Consider the following 23,058-nt stretch of genomic DNA (forward strand, 5'->3'; position numbering starts at 1 on the left):
GAGCGGGGTGCGGGCTGTCCCTGGTAGTGCTGCCGCAGTGCCTGCCCGGGCGACACCGTCCCCGCTGCTCCCGCGATGTAGCCTCGTGGTCTCCCGATGAACAGTTTTTTTTCACGCTGCTTACATTCTCTGGAAGGGTTTCTTCTTGATGTGTGCTTGTAATGCGCATAACAGAGATAGGTTCAGGCAGTTTTGAAGTTATTTTCGTGTGTTTGTTTTGCCGTGTCAAGTGAGAGCTGTGAGCCTGGTGCTGAGCCAGCACAAACTGTGTGGGTCGGGAGGTGCCCGGAGGAGATGAGGTGTGCTGGTAGAACGGGCCTCGGCGGTATCAGACAAGACCTTCTCTCAGCAAACGGGAAAACAGCTGCCATGCATCCTTCTCCTGATGCTTAGTACTGGACGCCTGTGGAGAGGCTTTTTTAGGTGACTTCACTACTAGGTCTGTCCTGAAAGGGTTTGGTATATCTGAAATATGAGAAAAAGACTTTTCATTGCAAAGACAGAATGAAATAAACCCCTTATCCTTATTGTTTGATATCCTTATTGTTTGATATCCTTATTGTTTGATATCCTTATTGTTTGATCTGAAAGCAGTTGAGAGCAAGGAGAAGCCCAGGGCAGAGTTTGCTCATCATTTCCTTTGCCTTTTCCCTTTGCCATGTTCTTTCTTTGCTACCTGTAATATATTACTAAAGATGTGGTATTTGTGTCCCGTACACCAGTGCCTCTATGCTCAAAACTTACCTTAATACATGATTTCCACCAGCCATGCATGAGGTCACTTAATCGCGTAGTCTCCAAACTGGTTTGGGTTGTGCTAGTGAGGGCTTCTTGCCAGAAAGACTCTTCCACCAGCAATGGGCATCTGGAGAGTCAACCTTTCCCAGGGCAGAAATCTTAGCCTAGACCTAGGGTTACAGTGAGGACTGGGACCAGGGTGAGGAGAGTAAGAAGTGGGGAACCTGTAGGCATTAGATTAGTGCGTAGACACAGTTCCTTCTAGAATCATAACTATTGTGCCACTTTTTCCCTTTGGAATCCCGTGATCTGGACATAACTGTTTCACTCACCAGACCTTTACCTATATGGCAGGCAAGTGCCTGCATCAAGTGTTGCCCAGGGGGATCTGGAAGACAAGGAAAATAGAGTCCATTTTCTGCTCTGCTTGGAGCTTAGCATATTGGCTTCATGCTGTAATGCTGTAAAGAGCACTGTTTAGCTCTTGTCTTAGTGGGTACAGAAGGGATTGTGGAGTTGTGACTCGTGCTCCTTTTTTGACTTGAAACAGCCAGTGAGCTAATGGTACCCTGTTCTGATCACTCCCAATTGCCTAAAATGTCATTACCTCCTTTTAGGATGTAACATGGGTGGAGAAAGCTGTGTAGGGAGAAAAGTGTGTGGCTGCTGAAAGTCTGTATCTAAGCTGGATGTTGATTGTCTTGTAAGTTAATAAGAGGGTAATCAGAAAGTCTCCATCGGCTTGTCTGAAAAACAATTATGTAGACAATTATATTGCTTTCTCTAATAGAAAAAGTAAATGGATTTAAAGCAGAAAGTTTTTCTCAGTTGAATCATATGCAAGGAGTATAAGTTCGGAAGAAAGCATCTGAGACTGTTCAGTAAGCATAATTCCCATGAAAATTACTTTAATTATGCTCTGCCTGTGTGTTCAATGAAGAACAGAATGTGTATTCATGCTGTGACTTACTTCCTGCTCAAATCACTGAACTATGACTGTAGCTACAGCAGCCCCCAGTTAAGGTTTAGAAACTGTAAGGGTTTTGTCAGAAGAAGGCCAGCCCACCCCAGTGATGTGCCTCATGCTTTTTGAACAGAAAACACATTACCTCAGGCAGTGTAAGAGCCTACACCTCCCAAAGTGGAGTGCAGGAGTGCTCTTGCTTCCACCCATGACTGAGCAGTCATCTCAGTTGTGAAGGGATGCCATAGACTGCATGGTCAAGCTGCAGACTTGGTTGGAGAGAAGCATCTGTCAGCCCCTGCAGCTTAGCTGTGCTCTCCTCCCTTTGATCATAGGAGATAAGCTCCATTTTCATACCCAGGGCTCTTTGTAACAGCCGCAGGCAGACTTTGCTCCAAGCTGAGCCATTAGTTACTGTCTCCTGGCTAAGATGTATTGTCTGTGCACACTATCGTGCTGGGCTGGAGTCACGGTTCAAGCCAGTTTTTTAGCCACCTGTCTTAGGGGGATGGCTTCCACAGTACTGCCACGAGTACAGCATGAGTGGGCACAGGGGCTGAGAAAAATACAGGGGTGCATTTTGGTACTCTGTAACTGGAGTTAAATCTAGTTAAGCTAAACTGGCTGCAACAAGTGGAGAAGGTGCATTTGTGGCTTTGGAGCAATAAAATGGAAGAAAAGAGTGAGTCGTGTATATGCTCTCCTTCCATTCCTCCTCATACTAGGTCATACACTGTCTAGATGATCCTCCAAATCAAAAATAAATAGAATGCAAAACTTAATCATTTCACTGTGGCATCTTCGGTCGGCATCTATTCAGATGGATACAAGAAGTAAAAAGAGACACTTAGTGGTGGCTGTTGACTGTGCTGAAGTTAACAGAAATTATATAAGCTACCAAATACATTGTCATCTTTCTCCTTGTCTCCCAGATCTGTTTCCCTTCTACAGCAAACATCCTTGGGTATCTATGCAAATGGTTTTGCCTTTCATGATTTCTTGAAAATGCCAGAACTCTGCTGCTTCTGCAGAGCTGAGCTTAAACTCTCAAATTCATATGTTTTCCTGAAAATGGCTTAGAAGGTTTTAATTTATTCTGATTCTCTATGCCAGGATTTTGGATAATTTATTACTTTAAAAATGTTTTATTAATATATCAGTTGACTTTCTAAGAATGGTGCTTTTTCATTGCTAATTTGCAAAGGGATTAAAGATCTGTCCTTATCACCTCTGATTAGTATGTGTTAACATTTTAAAACCTTCTGCAACAACATTCTGTGCTATCATGTCTTCTGACAGTCTGTCCTGCTGATTTAACAAGACTTCACTGCATGCAATATGGCAGTGATCCCAGGGACTTAAATGGGTGAGAGAAGTGGTTTATAGAATACTTTCTTTAAAAGTACCTAGAGCAGGAGGATTGCCTGAAGTTTAGTCTCCAAACTGATGTACTGACAGATTTGTTCCCTAGTTAAGTGCTAATTGTTTTGGAATGAGAATCACTGCTCCTGGATTCTTCTACCAAAGCAGAATGTACAAAATTAATTTCACAAAACTTGGCAAGAGACCATATGGAAGGGGAAAATGGTATTTATTTTAAACAAAGTTGATTTCAGTCACTAACACACTGTGTTGTAGATGTCACTCCCGTACACTCCCACACCATGTATTCAGAAGCATCCAAACGTGTGTGATACTTTCATACACACTTTTCTGTTTCATTCAGACCAAGTTTAGTATCTCTGCCACACAGTGAGTTAAATTGCACTAGCATGCATTCCCACCATTAGGTTATACGAGTGCAATTTTCTTCTGTGACTGCAGCTGCTTTTAACTTTGGGAATTAAAATGAGAAAGCTGGAAATTGTACAGGCAAGCTCTATTACATGCCTTAAAAACATAAACCCAAAACATACCTGCAAGCTGCGGATAGTGCTTATAAGTACCCCCTTGCAGTGAGAGTGGAGCAGTAAAAATGCTTTGCTTTTTGTTTTACAGAGCTATGGAAATCCACAGGGAGAAATCTCAACCTGTTCTGAGCTTCAAATGAAAGCTGGGTAACTCTTTAATCTCAAGGACTAAACTGTGTAAATTTCCTTTTCTCATATTTGATTCCTCTGCCGGAAACTCAGAAATGGCTCTTCTGTATTAGCCACAGGTCAGCACATAGCGCTTACCTTGGTGGAAGCAACCACACCTTTGCTTGGCATAAGTCAGCTCTAATGCCAAACAACTTATGCATTTTATTTTATTTTATTATTTTATTTTTATTTAATTTGACTATTTTATTTTATTTTATACTATGACTATTTAGTCTTTCTGTGAAATCCAGGGTACAAATCCCAAATGGTGCTCTGAGGCAGCGCCTCCTTGGATACCTATTTAACATGTTCTTCAATACAGACACCAGCCCTCTGCTAGAGGAGCTGATCTCTGCCAGACCTGCTCTCAGTTCTGACCCCAGAGCGGGTGGACCGCGTGGTGTCAGTGCTGCCCTCAGCCCCACAGGACTCTGGGTGGGAGAACAGGGGGCTCGTAGTGCCCCAGGGCTCAGGGGCTCCCAGACAGATGTCACCTCTCTGACATGTCATTTCTCTGAAATGTCAAGTGTTTCCAAGCAAGCAGGCCTCTGCTGGAAGCTGAGAGGTTTTGTGTTTTTCATCTGTTTATATGCTGGTAAGAGTTTGAGAGGGTCTAACAGAGTAGCCAGCATGTTTTGGAAACCTGTTTTTACATAGGCAGGTTTTATGGCGAGCGGAAGCCCTCCCAAAACAATTGTAACTCGCCATTTCCAGGGCTTTAGCTTCCCATGCCTCACTTGTTCCTATCTCAGCTGGAAATAATTTTACCAAGAGACAGAGGTGACTGTTCAAGCACCTGCTGACAAAAGGCTGAGTATTATGTTGCAAAGTCTCCTTTACTGGAATTGTAGAGGCAAAAGATAGCACAGAACTGGGGTTGAACATAAAATTTCCCAGAAAAAAATCAGCAAGCAGGTGCTGGTTGCTGTGAAATCTGGATCAAATTAAAAGTCATTCCTCTCTTGCAAGGGAGATGATGATATATATGAGTGTGAGCTCTTTGAGAACAGGTACACATTGAAGAAAGCCTAATGAGAAAACTCATTTTACCTGGCACACAACTGACGGGAGAATTGGAATGGCAACATCTGGGGAGGTGATGCAGAGCTGGGAACATCTGGTTGGCCAGTGCTGTTAGTTATGGGAATGTCAAGGAAGAGGACAGTGAAATAGTTAGGGCCAGTCCTATAACAGCCTTATTGCCCTCCAGACCCTTGTGTGAGAGCAACCACTGTGATACTGGGTTTATCCCCATGAGAAAGGACTGGGAATAGAATCACTGCTCTTCTTGACGTTCTCATGTGGGCATACAGCATTAAAAAGAGTTGCAGCTTGTTCTTTCAGTGACAACTTTCTGGCAGAGACAGAAGCAGTAATGCTTATGCTGTGATATCAAACAGCGCCCATTCTTCTCCTCCCTTCCCCACTGAAACACTAATATATCAGGGAAATCCACTCCTAGAGTCTTCTGTGGTGTTGCAGTCCAATTGTTTAGCTCTAAATTCTGATCTGAATACAGCTAACATTGTCAAAGATTTTGGTTTTTCAAATTTGAGAAGAAAATGATTGATTCAGACCCATCTTTAGTGAATGATCTATTATCAGATGCCAGGGATAGTTAGACAGATCAGAACATAATTATGTACCTCAGTGCAATATTAAGTTGTTAGTCATTCTTGCTTAATGGTGAAATGCATGACAGTTTCTGGTTTTGATTGGCATCTGCATTACCTGCTCTCAGTAAACAGATTGTTGGCCTCTTTTTTTTTAATAGAAATTTGCATGCCATCTTCACCTTCCACACAATCTAGTTACCCAGCCTGCTTTAATATGTGATACAACTAATAAATGAGCAGCTGCCATGGCTACTGTAGCCATAAAAATACAAAGAAAAACTCTTCAGCTTTTAAGGAGTGGCTGGAGGCAGGTAATTAACCACAGCTTCACTTCTTGCACGCAAAGCGTGTGGAGAGCAATGCACTGGGCTTCCCTGTGGGTTTTACTTTTATGAGCATGAACTTCAAGGATTGCAATGCCACTGCCATTTCTGGGTGCAGCAAGAGAGTAAGAAAAAGCAGGGCTGAGAGCTACAACAGTCAACAGATTCCTCTCTAGCAAATCCAGATATAATTAAGCTGTCAATAACAAAGGGGTCGTAAAAATATAATAGCAGATTAATCTTCGAATTCCTACTCCTGCTTCCTTTCCCCCATTTTCAGGCTTTACTCCTTTGTGCTGTTCTTTCCACTGCTTCAAGAAAAGCACCTTTGATGCATCCAGGAGTAGGAGGATGTTCACCAAAAGATCTTGTTGCTTTTCATATCAATGCATTGTCATTTATGCATCTCAATATGCTGGTCCTCTATTTTTAAAGAATCCCTGATATTATAGAGCTGTTTAAAAATCGCTTTTTTAGCATGCAGGGTAAATCACATTCTCCTATGTAACAGATTATTATTTGTCTGTGAGCCCACAGTAAGAAGTCTGATTTCTGCCCATTGACATCACTGTGAAGTTCTCAGTTGCCTATAATGAGGGTAAAATTGGGTCCAAGAGTGTTAAATTATATCTTCTCCAACACAGAAGAGCACACCCAGACTTTCATCCATATCATTCTGTTTGCAAACAACAGTGAAATTCTTTTTGGGTTTCACTGAGCCATGACAACCTGATAGTCTTTTAGAGCTACAGATTGGATTTCAGGACAGAAATTACTACTACCAGCTAGTTTGAATTCTTGTAGAGAGAGGCCAAAAAATCATCCAGAAACGTGCTGCAAACCTACACATCTTCTATGGTCTCTTTGTCTCAATAGCAAAAAAGTCTTACCAGGAAAGCTACTGGTATTGGTTTATTGGTTTTATCTCTGTCTCTCTCTCATGTATCATTCAGAACTTAATCACTTGCCTTTGAAATTCAAACCATTAGTGGTTGCTCTTTAAAGGTTGACAATAATTTTAAGTTGCTATAAAATTAATCTGAAGCTGAAGTTGCATTTTCACTCTTACTGTTCAACTAGTATATTTTAAAGTGTTTGGGGCTTTGGGCCAAGCATTGGTATAAATCAAAATAAATACTTGGCTGACTTACTTGGGTATGTTCCTTCAGCAATCTGTTTCTCGCTCACAGTTTGGCTTTCTTTGCAGCTGGGATACCTGGATCTTTTCCTGCCAGCTCTCTTTTTGGTGTTTTGGGTTTTGTTGGTGGTGGTTTTATTTTTGCATCTTCTGTCTGAAGCAAAAAATTATCTAGGTTCAGCAGTCTAACATTGTGATTTCTCAGCACTCCAGTCAAGAGTTTTCAAGTTTCTTTGACTTTTGCCACTGCAATCAACATGTTTGAAAAAAATACTGCTTATTACCTAACTATATAATTAAAATTTTTCTGAGACAAAAAATTGTGGTGATAACTGCTGGCATTGACTCACACTGCTTTTTGTGCCCAGCCTGCCTCTCTGTTGACTTCAGTCAGGCTGCTAATGTAAGATTTGCAAGCCTCTGCAAGAAAATATGCACAGCTCCTTCTTATAGAAGCCCTTGTTTTTAAAATCTCCATAGGTTTCAGTTCATCTCATCTCCATTCTCTCCCCAACCTCTCTTGATTTCCTAACTGTGTTTTCTGTGGCCTCACTCCTGAGGCATATTTGAGCCTTGCATAATGCCTAACTGGGGAGGAGGGAAATAGCAATGACAGCTGGCTGCCTCAGGTGGCTGGGAAACTGAGTGTTGGGGAATCAGTTTTTTTCCTTGGTCCCACCATCCCCTCCTACACCAGCACTGACCATGGGAGCCAGCTCAGTAACTGGTGAGGAACTGCAGCTGACTTGGGGCGGCTCAATTCCTCTAGAGAGGTTCAATTTTAGATGTTCTGTGGGTTTCTGCAGCCTTTAAAAGGATGAGTGGGATGTTTTGTTGTCTTCCTGATGTTAATTGATTTAAGTGTCTTTAAACTAGGGGATAACAAGTGAAGCAAAATAATCATCTCAGCATGTTTTGAAAATACTTTGAAGAGCAGCAGAGTGCAACCTACAGGGAAAATATGTCCCATTTTGGGATGTTTGCATTTGCAGCCCTGGGCCATTTGGAGAATCTCTCGGCATGCACACTGCAGACCACTAGAAAAACAAGTGCAAAATGAGGAGTTAAACAGCTGGATTTTCTCCTGTAGAAGCATCCACTGGCTAATACAGTCATTTTGTAAAACAATGTGTTGCAACTTGTTCCGGTCAAATCTGAGTAGTGAAAGGGTAGTCAGAGTGAGCTAGGGGGTAGGCATTGCATCTACATGGCTCAGTTCTGGCAAACTCGCTCCATCTCTGAAACTGGAATGAGACTTCAAACTCCTCTTGGGCCATACTTCTGCTGCAAAGCCATCTGATGGCAAAAATACAGTAGGAAAGAGTTATGGCAGATTATTAAGAAACATGCCTGTGTAAGGAAATGCCTCTTCTTAGCACCACGGAGCCAGGCACAATCCTTTTCCTTGTGCTTTTTGACTACAATAACAGGTTCTGCCTCATACAAGAGCAGTGTTGGCCATCTCAAAACATTTGCAGAGGAGCAAAACATGGCCAAGACCCACTCTCCAGCATGTGCTGCAAGTCAGCTGGCACAACAGCACTGTATGAGGAAAACATCTTTCCTTCAGTAAAAAACCCACTGCATTAGGAGCAGCAGGATGAATTCTGCTATGCTTCCATTTTAAACTAATTTTATATTAGGATATAAGCAAGATTATTTTAAAGTGAGATTTTTTCATTCCCAGCCTGCAAAAGATTCTGTTTTCCAGCTGCTGGAAAATGTTGTGAGCTGATCCTGTAATGAACTCTCTCATGTAAGAATTGCCTCATTACCATTAAATGTTGGCAGCTCTTAGATTTGAGTTCTGCTTCATAAATTCCAAAAAGCAGCTCAATGTATTTAGAAGCTATTTCCCTGTTTTAAAAGGAACTGGAGTCTATTCCAGGACCCAAGCCAGATCCCTTACAGTTTAAATGAAGATAGATTGCCACAAGATTATTTCAAAAGATGAAGAAATTTTTTTGCAGAGCAATTTCTCTCTCTCTTTTTTTTAAGGAACAAGAATTTGTGCTTTTTGTGTTTTGAAGAACAGTGAATAAGTCCATCGAAATTGCACTATTGTGTGTGCCCACTAGTAAAGTAGTAATATTGTAATATTTTTTTCCCTTGGCAGAAGACAATAAAGGGCCAGAATCCATTCTCCTTGATTCTACATACCAAGTCCATAGGGTTCAGTTCACTCCAAAATAAAGTGAAGCTGCTTAGGAGGAACTAATGATGAAGTCTGGTGGGTTTCTCTCATCAATTTTTAATTTGAATATAATCCAGGTTAATGTTGAACACTTAAGGTCAGCTCTGTGTTGTTTGACTTCTATGAAACAATGAAAATTTCTTCTAAATCATGATGGGTGGTTACTGCGATTTTTCACTTTTGTTGGCAGACTGAAGTACTGAATAGGAAAAAGAGGCAATTTTCTTTTCTTACCTAGAAAGATTGAGGCAGAGCAACACAGCAGATTTGTACTGTTATCCATGTTGCATATGCCCATAAGAAATAGAAGGGAATTTGCTATAGGCTGCAAAAATATTCCACAAAAATAAATTTACCAAGGAGAACATCAGTTCCAAACTGTGTACCCTCCAAATATCTGGGAATTCTGCCTGGCCAAAACAGTAATGTTGGATCTTAGTAGACAGTGTTACATGCATGATGGATTTAAGTAATACATCTTTCCAAAAGGAGATGGAGAAGGGAAAAAACTGTAATGCGGTTGGGCATTTCTCATTTTCCATTAAAAACTGTCTGCTTTTAGCATGTCCAGGCAGATTTAAACAGATGAAAGGGTCAACTAAACAATGATTGTATATGTACATAAATTAAGGCATGAGAGCTTCCAGTAATTTATTTTAGCTACTAAAATGCTGCTGTAATTTTGACTTTGAGAAAGGAAGTGCCTTAGAAGGATCAGAAGACAGTATCTTGTGGCAAACAACCAAAATTGGATGAGTTCAAAGATGCAAGAGGATATGTATTCAGTCTGTTGAAGGGGGAGCATGCAGCTGGGGCCTAATAAAAAGAAATAATTGAATTTATTTGATCTCCTAGGGTTCTTTCCCTCATAATCTATGCAAGACAGCATTTTTTGATGTTATGACTTCTTTTTTTTTTTCCCATAAAATCTTTCAAAATAAGGCCTAGTGTCAAGAACTCCTTCTTTTCCAGCATTACCCCTGACATTGCATCCCTTCTGTACTGCTTCTGGGGAACTGCACAGCAGTGAGGACAGCAGGCCGGCTGGGAAGGCCATGACTGGTCCTGGACTATGGGTTTCCCGTCTATATGGGGCAGAAGTATACGGAGAGGGAAAGTACCAGGTCTGACATGATGGTGCTGGAGAAACTTCTAATTGAATTAATGCTTCCACCAGGAAACCGTTGACTCTCTACGGGGACTTGTTTTATTATCCTAACCCAAAATCAAATTTTTCTCATCATGTCCTGGCTGGAAGTAGAGTACATAAAACAGGCTGAAATTCCAACTGCGAGTATATAAAAAGATTAACCCTAGTGTTAATCATTGCTTTGTGTTCCTTTCAGCTGAGAGGAAAAGGGGGTTTTCTTCCAGTTTTTCTTCAGAAAACTTGTTAACAATTTCATGTCTTATTGCAAGAAGGGCTGAAAAATTTGGCATCTGAATATCATCACCTTATGGCATGTTGTACCTGAGCAAAAACTTACCCTCACTCTTCAGAAAACCAGAATCCATGGAAGAATGGTTTGAAGCATAGCACTTTGAAGTGCTATTTAAGCTGTCAGTTCTCTTTCCATACATGTTTTTAAATCAGGGATTTCAATTAAGCACTCACATTAATCACTCTCAAACTAATCAGTGAATTGATTCCAAATCTGGCAGCCAGTTAGTGTTGATACAAGATTTTCTGCACCTATACTCACAAATTTTGTTTGCACAGTATTTTACTGCAAATATAGAAAGGCAAATGCAGTTGTCAATTATAAATGAAATTGAATCAGGATAAACTGAAGTGCAAAACTGGTGTATATATGCTCAGCAGCCTGTCAGTATAGACAAAACTACCTGTGAGTTAATGTCTTATTTGGTTGATCTTCTTGTAAATAATAAATCACCTTTTCTTTCTGCAAACAACATGAACCATGTTCATAGTTTGAGATTCTTTACATTATTCACAGGCTGACAGAGAGTTCAGAAACTGAGGTGAAGAAAATATTCAGTATATCCTATATGGTTTATATTAAGATTCCATGCTGATCTTTTGTACATAAGCCTTCCTATTTTACTAGCGGATTTCCATAATTTTGTATTAGTCAGGAAACTCATGGTCTTCTACTTCTTTGGGGCATTTCCATACTGTAAGTATTGGAAAATATGATTTGAATAACAATACTCATAGAATGGTTTGGGTTGGAGGAATGTTTAAAGATCCAACCCTCTGCCATGGACAGAGACTCCTTCCACCAAAACAGGTTGCTCAGAGCCACATCCAACCTGGCCTTGAGCATTTCCAATGGTGGGTCACTCACAACTGTTCTCCGCAACCTGTTCCAGGGCCTCACCACGCTCATGATTAAAAGTGCCTTCCTTATATCCAATCTCAATCTTCCTTCTTCCAGTTTAAAACCATTGCCCCGTGTCCTATCACTACAGGAAGGCTGGAATCTTTTTCATTTAAGTAATGCATACAGTTTGCTAGGTACTTCAGTAAGTAAGAAATTTCCAGCAGTGCTGTTACACTTTTACAACTTCTGGAGCTGATGTGCCAAGGAGTAAATTTTTTCTCAGGAGCAGTCTGACTCAACATGGCTCCTAGAGAAACCATGTCAAAAGAAGGGAAGAAAGACAAAAGGTGCAAAGAGTACACAGTTGTCTCCTAAGAGACAAAATAATCCTATTCCTCCTCTGAAGACAGTAACAAACAGAAATCTGTCTTTGTAGCTAAAGGTGGTTACTTTCTAGCCTTGACATGCTTCAAAAAAAATTATTTCTGTGATGTAGCCAACAATAACAGGCTGTTATCTGATGAAGACAGTGGTACCTTAAAACCCTTACTGAGTGGTACAGAGCTGGGCCTGTATGTTTACTCCAAAAAATGCCAAATGTCAGGATGTCCCTACATAGGAAGAAAATTCTGTGTCTCATTGGAAAAGTTTAGTGGCCAAAGAGAGGAAAACAAAAAACCAACCATGAAAGAAGAAAAGAAGTTTGAGATTCAAGAAGCACAAAACAAAGTCTTGATGATGTACCCCTTTCTCCCAGTCCTTTTTGTTATCTGACATATACCTTCACAAGTTAGAAAGTTTGTATTCTTTTTTCCTGCTAAAGGAAGGTTTTTCCTAAACCTTACTAATGTCTTCCATTTGTTATTTGTTGCCCTGGGCTGGCCAAGAGTATGCAGGGTAGATCGTACAGCACAGATCCCTGCTTTGAGAATGGAGCAGTGGGGAATACAGAGGATTGCTGAGGCAGGGGCAGGAAAGGGTTTGTGTCCATGCCTTTTTCTTGGTGCTATAGTGAGCAGGGGGAGGGTGGGCATGGAAGTGGGGGACAATGACAGAGGCAGGTTTTTATTGCATGATGTCCACTTCATCTTTGGCCGTAACAGTAGGAACTCTCTTCCTCACCCTTTCCAGTATGAGATCCAGGGTCCTGAGTGCCCTGGGGCAGGTGTAGGTGTTTCAAGAAAGTTCAAGATCATCCTGGTTTTGCACACCCTAAAAATCTCCACAGGAACAGCCAAGTTTGATTTTAGGTCTTGAAATTACATGTGGGCTTCTGAAAGTAAAGCTACTCATTAACTATTCATTAATTCCTTTCTAGAAGTAATTTAATCTTCTACTTTTTTTTTTCCCCTCTCAAATAGACATCTCTTCCTCTGGTTTTTGTGGCAGATAACCTGCAGGGCTAAATGGAAATTGGGTTTGTGCCCTTATTTCTAGAGTGCTTTGGATTGGTGGTGTATCACTGGGAAAAACAGCCATCCTAGCTGCTAGGGAATTTTAATAATGATTTAGCCACTTTTCTCTTATTTATTGTGGACTTCTTTCCTTAGTTTCATGTTTTATTTTTCTTAATCTAAACATCCAATTTATAAATATATAATTATTTACTGTAAACAAAACGTATTTCTTCCAATAGTGATTTATAACAGTTATATAAAATTTAAAAGGAAGAAAAGCAGCCTGGTATACTAAGGAACATATAATATCTGCAACCTATCTTCTTAATTGCTCTACCCCATACTATTCAGCACATAGGCTTTGTTTTTGTCACTCAAAGACCTGCAGAAACATCACACCTGCACATCTGATTACCTAAAGCAAAGCAAATCTGAACATTAATTCGGTAGAATCCTCTGAACTTGTAGACTGACAACTCAAGCAGCTATTCTGATAAGGAGAGACAAAATTGTTTCTGAAAAGACTTGCCCTGGCATAAAGTAGCCACTGAAGTAAAACTACTGCAAAAAAGAGATTGTTGACAGCATTTCATTTGTCTTTGGTATTTATTTCCTTATTATGACTAGAATCTCTGTTTGTGGGGGAAGTTTGGCATTTCACACTGATTTCTGAGCTTGTAATACTTAACTCCCTGTGTAACTGGATGAATATATCCCTGTTAAGCAGTTTCACTGTCATTAAGTATAATTGTGCTAAATTAGCATCCATGGAGATGTCCTTGTTAAAATTTTTTTTCTATACTGGTCAGTATATACAAATAACATAATCCTGACAGAAAAAAAAACCAGAAACCTGAGCAATAGCTAAGAGAAGAAATTTGTAGTTGCTTTTCAGAACAGCAGGCAGGGAAGTGGCTTCACACCAGCATCTCCTGGGACAGGGAAGATTACTTTTCCCAGCTAAGTCAGCAAAGTGGTCATGGGCTCTGGGCATTGCCATCTGATACAGGTTTTTCTCTAAAAGAGATGCGTGACCATTGCAGACTGGGTTTGGCAGAGTCCTGATTTTCAGAATGCTCCATTTTGTGAGTGGAAATTATCTGTGATACTGTTGTTTCTCTGGCTTCCTCTGAGCACCGTGCACAAGAACAATTTGCCATAAAAATTCTTCAAATGATCCTCTTAAGAATTAACGTTGGGAGAAGGCTTTTTCCTTTTTGAGCTGTTATGCTTAACATCTAATTAGCCCATGGCATCAAGACTAACATGATAACTCTGTAGGCCAGACATTTCTCATGAGGACTAAGGAATAATTTAAAACCATCATTAGGAACTGCAAGGTCTGGAAAGTGGAAATTCACTTTATCTATAACTTTAGATAATTGTGCTGCAGTATTCCTTCCAATTTAGTGCTCATTTCTGGAGTTACTAGGTAAAATAACAAGCTGACATCTGTACTGTATCATATGCTTGATTACCTGTATGCAAAAAGTGGCAAAGAACAATTTCAAGTGATGTGATGCTTGATGGAATTTCCAATATAATTAATCAGCATCTCAGGATATTAAACTGTTTGCTTAAGAAGGATTTTTGGTTAATTGAGGTTCATTAACTAAGGTTACATAGAATGAAGAGCAAACTTTAGTTTTGCTCTGAAGGATTATTTGAAAAAATGTTTTTCATATCTAATAATTAGCCTCTTAATTATCCTTAATTACTAGCCATTTGATTATCTTTCTTCTCATGTCCAGTAAGCTAAACTGACAGAAAATTATCTTATTTTATATAAAAGGAAGGGTAAGAATTGGTCCTTACTTATATACAAAGAAACTTTGAGTAAAAAAAATCTTTGATTCCATTAATGTTAAAGTCTTATTAATTCATATTCATGTACACAAATCAAACAAACATATATTTTGAAACTATCCTGATATAATCTATCTTTCACAGTACGCTTCAGTCAAAGCACCAGGACTGTGTTAGACAGGAAGGAAAAACGAATTCCAGAAAGAGAAATCTCTCTGATCATGCCTCTTCCTAGTCATTCAAACCCAGATACCTGCAACCAAGAACTTCACAGCTAATTTTAACGATTAAGGAAAAAGAGTGATGGACTTGCTCAGGTAATCAGGCCAGATGAGCTGAATTCTCTGGAGAGTAAGGTTTTATAGCACAGTACTGCCTGCCAGACATGACCATTTATGCTACTTTTACTGTATGGTTAGAGGAAAAATACCACCTCGTAATAATTGCTTTTTCACCAGTGGCACCTGCCTCCTACATACCACACCTTCATTCACACTTCTCAGCAACTCTTGTGCAACAGCACAAAGATCCCTGTATTGGCCTGATGTACCAGATGGGACATCTTGGCTAGAGCTTAAGAATAGAAGGCAGGTTTTGTAACATTTTGCTTCACGTTTTCACGTGCTAGTAACAGTAGTTCATTCTGAGGTATAGCATCACTCCTTCTCCCATGCCAAGCCTTTTCTGAACAGGTTTGGCCGGCTTTGCAGCTGCAACAATAATTTTTCTGCGGTATCTATAGACAGGGACTAAAATAATACTGTCAAATCACCCTTCAGATCTTGTGAGTAAGGAAGGATCTCCAAATGTGAAGGGCTAGTATAATATTTTATAATGCCATAGTATCATGTAATGCTAGTTCCTGGCATTTGTTTTAACATCCTAGTACCACAACATTTCTATAGACTTTCATGTCAGTTTTGAGTAAGGTCATCAAAATTTTCTTAGGACCTAATGACTTTCAACATTTCCTTCTTATGTTTAGTTTCTAATTATTCCTTGTTTAATTCTCTTTGAAAATTAATGCTCTTTTCCAGCAAATGAATGAAAGAACTTGTTATACATGGTTTTTATATTTTATTTTCATTTTCTTAAGAAATTGCAGGATGAATGAATAACAGGGGCCACATGTTGACCAACAGGTTGCTGTCAACTCAAGTGACCACTAGATTGGCCCACGTGTCACTCAAGGAAGTTGTGTAATTTCCATCCCTGAAAATCTTTGGCTACAGAGCAAACAATAGCTGTAAGGAATAATATACACAAAATTTAGGACAGAGCAACAGTCGATGTTGATGTTTCTCAGACTTTACAAGTTGAAGAATAAGCCAAAATTTAAGCAAAGAAAGATTTATCTTACTTGGTTTTGTCATAATTGTTTTCTTGCATAACTAAACAACATGTGGGTTGAAATGGGTTATTGATGCTTTCATTTTTATACTGTCATTTTTATTTGTTTGCTAATATTTGGTGGTATATTTCACTAACATTATGGGATTTTAATTTGTTTGGTAAATGTGCCATCTAAGATCTGATGAGCTAGTGGTGAAAAACTGTTGAGAAGTATTCAACTACATAAATTCTACAGATCTTTTATATCCATTTGCTTTATAACTCTTTGATATGTTGTCATTTGCAAGTAGTTGTTCTTTGGCACCCAGCTTGCACCATTCACTTCAGAGTATGCATTCACTTCAGAATGAGGATGCAAAATCTTCCCCTGAATTCCCCTGGTCTGTTTACACACTGTTAAGCTACCAGGGCAAACAGAAATGTTTACTGATGCTCTCTGCATCTCAAATTCCCATTTTTTCATTATTTCAATGACCTTTTATGTAGTAGCTGTGTGTAATGTTTGTAAAAACATTTGCAAATTTTGAGGCAAGGGATTTGTCTATAAATTTTCATTTGTTTCTACCTGTTTTATTTTTGATGAAAGGTCCTGATTGACAAATTAAGTGCAATCTCTTCAAAAAACAGCCTAGATAGATGCTGCCTTACAACTAATATTTTATGCGGTGTTTGTGAACTCCGAGTCAGTATGAATGTCAGCATGGGAAATATATTTAATCTTTCTGCACAGCTGTTTTTATCAAGCTTCTTCTCAACCACTAACAAACAGCTGATAAAGCACTCAGGGGAACTTCTCATGACGCATACTGAAATTGGTTTGCCCAACCTGTCCCTTCTCTTGCCTAGTGGAAGGTTAATGCTTTAAATTGGTCAGAGAGTTTGAGAAGATGGACAAATTAACACACAAGTGATAAGAGATGTGAGCTTAGCCCACCATCTCATATGAAATGAGAACACAAGTCATTTCATGGGAAAAAAGACCCCTCTTTTAATGATGGGATGAATTTTGTGATTTGCTAATTTATATCAATAGATCAGCTGCTCCAGATGGAAATTCTGACTCACAACCAGTGGGATTGCAGAAGTGAGGGCAAAGCACTTCCCACCCATCTGCAAGTTCCAAAGGGAGGCTGTAACTTGGTAAATGTTATTCCTGACTAATGCTTTAAAAAGACTGGGCTGAAAACCTTATCTCAGTACAATCAATAAGAGCATTTCCATTATTTTCAGTACAATCAGAATTTCATGCTGAAGAGGGAGGAATGTCCTCCAAAGAGTGACTTCTTTGATGGTAGAGACCATATGCCCGTGATCTACCTAGAAAGTTATTTTTCTAGTGCCTGGGAGTTTCTGTTTTTCATTTCAGTCAAAATTACTCTATTGACAATATTTATTCATCATACATTGCTTTGTAAGATACTCTTTGTTTGCTGTGTTTACCTGACAGGGGTGACTCAGTAGGACAGTTGTGCCTTTGGGTAAATGATATTTAGGGTAAAATGTTTGAATTGTCCTTTGGCTGAAAGCATGTAAGTGTTGCTGATCGTTGTTCTTTCTGGCCATTTTTGAACTTAAAAGGTACTGAGGAGGGCTTCAGTTCTGGAAATACATATGTGAGTGAAAAAAAGATACCTTTTGTATCCCTGTTTTGTGACCTGGGAAATGATATCACAAAAGTGAAGAGTGTTTTACTGTGAATTTATGGCCATGTTCATAAATGGCATCCTATAGTGTCCCAGTGTAAGCCCTCAGAAGTCTGACGTGATTTTACTGGAAGTACTCTGTGTTTATATAGAATCATAAAATCATTTAAGTTGGAAAAGACCTTTAAGATCATGGAGTCCAACCTTTGCAGACGTGCACAGGAGTCAGGCAGGCATGATGATGGAGCGGCATGGAGCAAGTGTGAGCATGCAGGGAGGGAAGTAGGGAGATAAGTGTTCCCATGGCAGGGACCAGAACTGCTCCTGTCCTGCAGGGTGAGAAAAGAGTTGCACAGGCTTCTCAAAGGAGAATGGAGCTGACCTGAGGATCATGCCCCTAAAATTTCTGACAGCTTTTCCTCTGCAGTGTTAAGACCCAAGCCAGATGGAAAAAAATTCTCATCAGAGCACATTCACTGGAAAGTGTCCTCTGATACCTCCAGTTCAAACTTTTGTGTTATTTTATAATTCAATATAATAATTACAGCATCACAGAATAATTCTGAGTTGGAAGGGACCCACGAGGATCTTTCAAGTCCAACTCTTAAGTGAATAGCCCATGCAGGGATTGAACCCAGAACCATGGCATCATTAGCACCAGGCTCTGACCAACTGAGCTAGTCTCAGGGTCATACAAAAGTTCTTTAATATAAGCTGTAGAAAGTAAAGCCTTTCATTTGCAGCCAAGATGTAACATGTGCAGTGCTCTTGTAGAATGCCTGTTTTGCCTTCTAGTGTCCCTTCAGCTTTTGGTAGAGAGGATCACAGCTGAATCTAAGAATGGAAGTAAGGCTTGGTTTTCACGCTTTTCTCAGAAAATGCATGTGGTAAACACTCCTTAGGTTACCTGTATGTCTACTTCTATGCTACTTTTATGTTACCTGTATGTACATGATTGTCACTGGCGAAAATACATGAGGTAATTTTGCAGCTCAGTTACGTTTAATAGCTAAAAAGTTAGAATCTAAGGCAGTGGGAAGAAAATGTTTTTATATATAGCTATTCTATCATCACTATGCAATGAATCACTGATAACAAAATCCACTTTACAGAACACCAATGTTCATTTCATCACAGTGGCCGTGATGAGACTGACTGGGTACTGGGACTTAACGAACCTCTTATCCTTGGGTAAGATTTGGCCTGTATTTCCAGCTGCCTGAGATTCGTGTCTTGTGAGTAGACAGCTCCTTGCAAATGCATCAGATAAATTATGCACTAATACTCTACCTCAGACAAAAAAAAAAAAAAGGATATAAATACTGCTTTTCTTTTCCCCAAAAGTGCTTGTTTCTATCCACACAATCTTCTCCTATCTCACACAGTACATTTATTTCCATTAATGGGCACTCTGCACACTCATTTCATCAAGGGTATGAAATAACCCAGTAATGTTGAATCAAATTTTGATACAGTAAAAATAAATGTGGACATCTCCTATATGGAGCCTTCCTAGGTGGTTAATTGACAGTTTAGACGAATGTTGTTTTCTTGCACTGTTAATAATTTTTTGTGATTTGTGTCATAATGCATTTATTTACAGAATCTAACATTGCATTGACAGCAGGGAGTACGGTGTGTTTTTTTGTAAAGTCAGCTTGAAGATTGTTATTTAGAGCAGAGTCAAAGGCTTACGAAGAAGATAGGCACTTAGCTCCCATGAGGTGATAAGGGAAATTGCATTGAGACAACAGAGCAGGAGGTTAGCTTCCTACGCTCTGGAATAGAGAGATATGAGAAGCAAAATGCAACAGTAGTAAATCACAGAGAAATGGCGTCATGTTATTTCATGGAACGCCATGGAAAAACAAAAGGAAGGACACCATTAACCCCACTAAAAACTCTATCTTGAAATGATCTCCTGAGATCATGAAATGTAACTCTTCATTCTCCCACTCAAAACCCACAGAAGCTCAGAAGCATTCAATAAGTTGATTGTTCTGTGTGCGGGAAGCCCTTGAGATCAGTCTTGCAAGGAAAATCCTAAAATGGAGGCATGAGGAAAATGGAGACTTCCTTTTTCATCAGTGTTTTAAAGCCAGTAGAGCACCTGGCATCAGCTTTCTGCATCAGATGGGGAAGTGGTTATCTTATCTTACAGGATAAGTCACAGTTGGAGAGCAACAACAGCCTGAAGTTGCTTGTAGCAACTTTGGATAGGCTGGGAATGTGCTGTATGTGGCACCTTAAGACGGGCCCTACGGCATATATACCCAGCTAGCTTTGCCAACAAGTTCTCATGAGCATTTTTTGAAAGCCACTCATTCAACAGAATGCATATAATGCCAAGAAAAAATATTCAGGGATAGAGCGAGCTTTCCTGCACTTCAAAAGGCAATGTGACTAAGGTATAACAGCGCAGTGTCCTAATCCCCAGAGACACGGGGAAAAGTCCCTGTATTTGACGCCAGTAGTTGATGATATAATTTTACTGGTGTCCTGATCTGTCCCAGCTCTTCAACGTTACTTCTCAAATTTTCCTCATAATCCATAGAGTTAACGAGTATTTCTCAGTTATATGCTGCACTGAATATCCCAAATACAGTAACTGTATGGTAATTTCCTTTTCTAACTGACAAATTGTGTACTGTTTCTCTACCATGAAAACTTGACTGAGTCTGGTAACAGCATTTGTGCATATTTGGTGTATCATATCGATCATAACGGGGAAAAAGCCAAGAGAAGGCGTTCTCCATAGAAACAAGGTTACAGTGGGAACGTCGAGTCTTCTCTTGGTGATAAATGGCACTTGACACTGTGATTGCTCTGCTCTTGTAGTCTCTGGAGGTGTCTCTATGCAATAAATTTTTTACTAACATGCCCTTTACTTTCCTTTTTAATCTGCTCAACATTTTGGCTGCCAGATTTTACAAAAGCAAAACACATTGTATCATTTCTTCCCAAGAGCCCTTTTCCTAGTATCTCTAAGCCTGAAATTTCATATTTGCATGTGAACACAGTAGAATCAAATAGTTCAAAGTAACTGATACTTCTACAGCTACACCAGATCAAGGTCTGTTCTCAGTTACCCATAGGAATTCAGCAGTAATGTAGCTACACATAGTTTTTTGCTTTTTAGGATTCATAAAGGAATTCAACAGACAGAGGAAAGATAAGAAGGGGAGCTCATTGCTACAGGATGCTGTGGGCACCAGCAGTTTATATGGGCTCTTAAAGGAATTAGAGAAATTCATGCACAAAAAATTAATCTGGGCTGTCACACCTAAAGACACCTCTTCTGGTGCAGGAAATCCTTGACCTGGAGAGTTCTGGAAGCTGATGAAAGTACCTCAGAGAAGCAATGTTGTGTGCCTGCTCTGCTCTTAGTCAGTTCTGTGTGCATCTGCTAAAAGCCATTGCAGGAAGCAGGTCTCAATGGAGACGTACTCTGACGGGGTATGGCTGCTCTCATGAATCCCTTAAGGCAAACTGTGAAACCTACAAAGAGAACGCTCGGAACTGTAACTTGTGATACAAGAACAAAACAATACTCCTTCTGTTTGGCAGAAGTGGGTGAGGACAGTCTCTCACCTCATGTCAGGGCCTTGAGGGCACCCCCAGTCTCTCCTAGGGGTTTGACTGACTGGGCTCAGGGCCAATTCGGTGCCCTGTGACACAGATGGTGGTCTTAGGGACAGAGCTGGGAGGACTCAGTGAGGTCCTTCCTCACCTCCATTCACACAGAATCTGGTTTTAACCTCAGACTCTGGCTCCTTGGGTCCCAACCAGTCTACATGGCAGACGCATCACAGCCATGCCCATGCTTGGCTGTGGACTCTGCTGATGCACGCACTGCTCCCGACCCACAAATTAACTTCCCAGCCTGACCCCAGACCTGCCTCATCACCCATGGGCTTGCTCTGCCCTCCAGCCTGTCCTGCTCCCTCCATGAGGGTGGTGGGAGGGGCCCTAGCTGGTGAGGCCATGCCCTCACAGCTCGCAGATCCCCCATGGCTCAAAGCTACCTGCTTCTTTGCCTTATAGCTCACTCCTTTGCTGTGACACACCAATGTCTGTAGCCCTCTCTGAGGTGTGATATGCCATGACCAGGTCGTTGACCCAATCTGTGATCCATTGACCACTGAACATGAAGTAGGTGATGAGAGGTTGGTGTTTTGTTCGCTTCTGGGTTTTGTGCACCTTTATCTGTGGGGCACGGGCACAACCTCAAGCTGTCACACACTCTGCTACCCATCACATTACCTGCTTGCTTTTCATCATGTGAATCTAGCACACGTGGTCCCACACACTGGGAGAAAAAGTAATAGGTGTGACAGTAATATGGTTGATCACGCAGCACCATGTATCTTATAATTCAGCGACATCTTCACGGAGATTCTCTTACAAGAATTTATAAGGTTGAAGGTTACCATGCTAAAAACAGAGGTGTTAAAGGTATTTGTGGACATGGCTGCTCAATGAACATCAGCAGTAATTGCAAAGTGGCTGAGACATATATTGCCTAGGCTTTGTAGAAGTTTGCCAGGGGGTTCTTTTGACTTCAAACAGGCAAAGATAATGGAATGGCCTGGGTTGAAACATGGCTTATGGCTCACTTGTGCTCGTAAGCCAGGATAATAAAGATGGTAAAGATCACTGCAGCTACCAACAGGTTGTGTATCAACATAGTGTTCAGAGAAGTTAATAACACTGCATACTCTCCAACTGGAATCTGTTCATCTAATTTGCCTCATGAGACAGAAAATTGGTTGCAGGTTTTCTCTTCCTTCCTTCCTTCCTTCCTTGAGAATTCAGTGGCAAAGGAAGCCAGTGTCAAACTGCCCTGATGAATTATTATTTCTGTGCACAAAACACATAATTTAGGCTTCATCACCCTTTCCTGTTAACAAGTTTCAATGCTGTTGGAGAATGATCATTTCTATGTAACCTTCCACCTCTGCTAAAATTGAACCATGTTCAGACTCAGGATGAGAAAGGACATCAAGTAAGTAATTTCAACAAACTGATTCTTTTGGTAAAGCATCAACTTATATTAACAAAACTTTTAAACATTTAATATTGAATCCATTCTGTGGTTTGCTTCACTGTAATTTTTATTTTAATAAAAGATCCATTTATTCATCTCTTCAATATGTCACACTTCTGTTTCACCCTCGTTATAACTGTGCTCAAAAATTTGGGGGATTTTTCCTGTCTATTCTTATTTCTGCTGGGCCTAGCCTCAGAACCTCGTTCTGTTTCTCTCTGCCTGATTAATTTATGTTTCATCCCTTTCCTTTTTCTAAAGAGTAAGTTGGGGATTTTCTTTGTAAGTCATCATATGTGGATTCATTTGCATTTTTGCTAATTCTTTTTCTACTTCTTTTTTGCGTCTATATCCTACCCTTGTGTTTTAGGTCAAAGGCATGATAAATGAATTAACAATCCTTTCCCTGTCTGCCAGGATAACTGCTCATAAAAGTCTGGTTTCTAATTCCTAAAAGCTTATGAGGGACCTAT

The sequence above is a fragment of the Neopelma chrysocephalum genome, unplaced genomic scaffold (assembly GCF_003984885.1).
Source record: "Neopelma chrysocephalum unplaced genomic scaffold, ASM398488v2 Primary Assembly neopelma1_26, whole genome shotgun sequence".
NCBI lineage: Eukaryota > Metazoa > Chordata > Aves > Passeriformes > Pipridae > Neopelma > Neopelma chrysocephalum.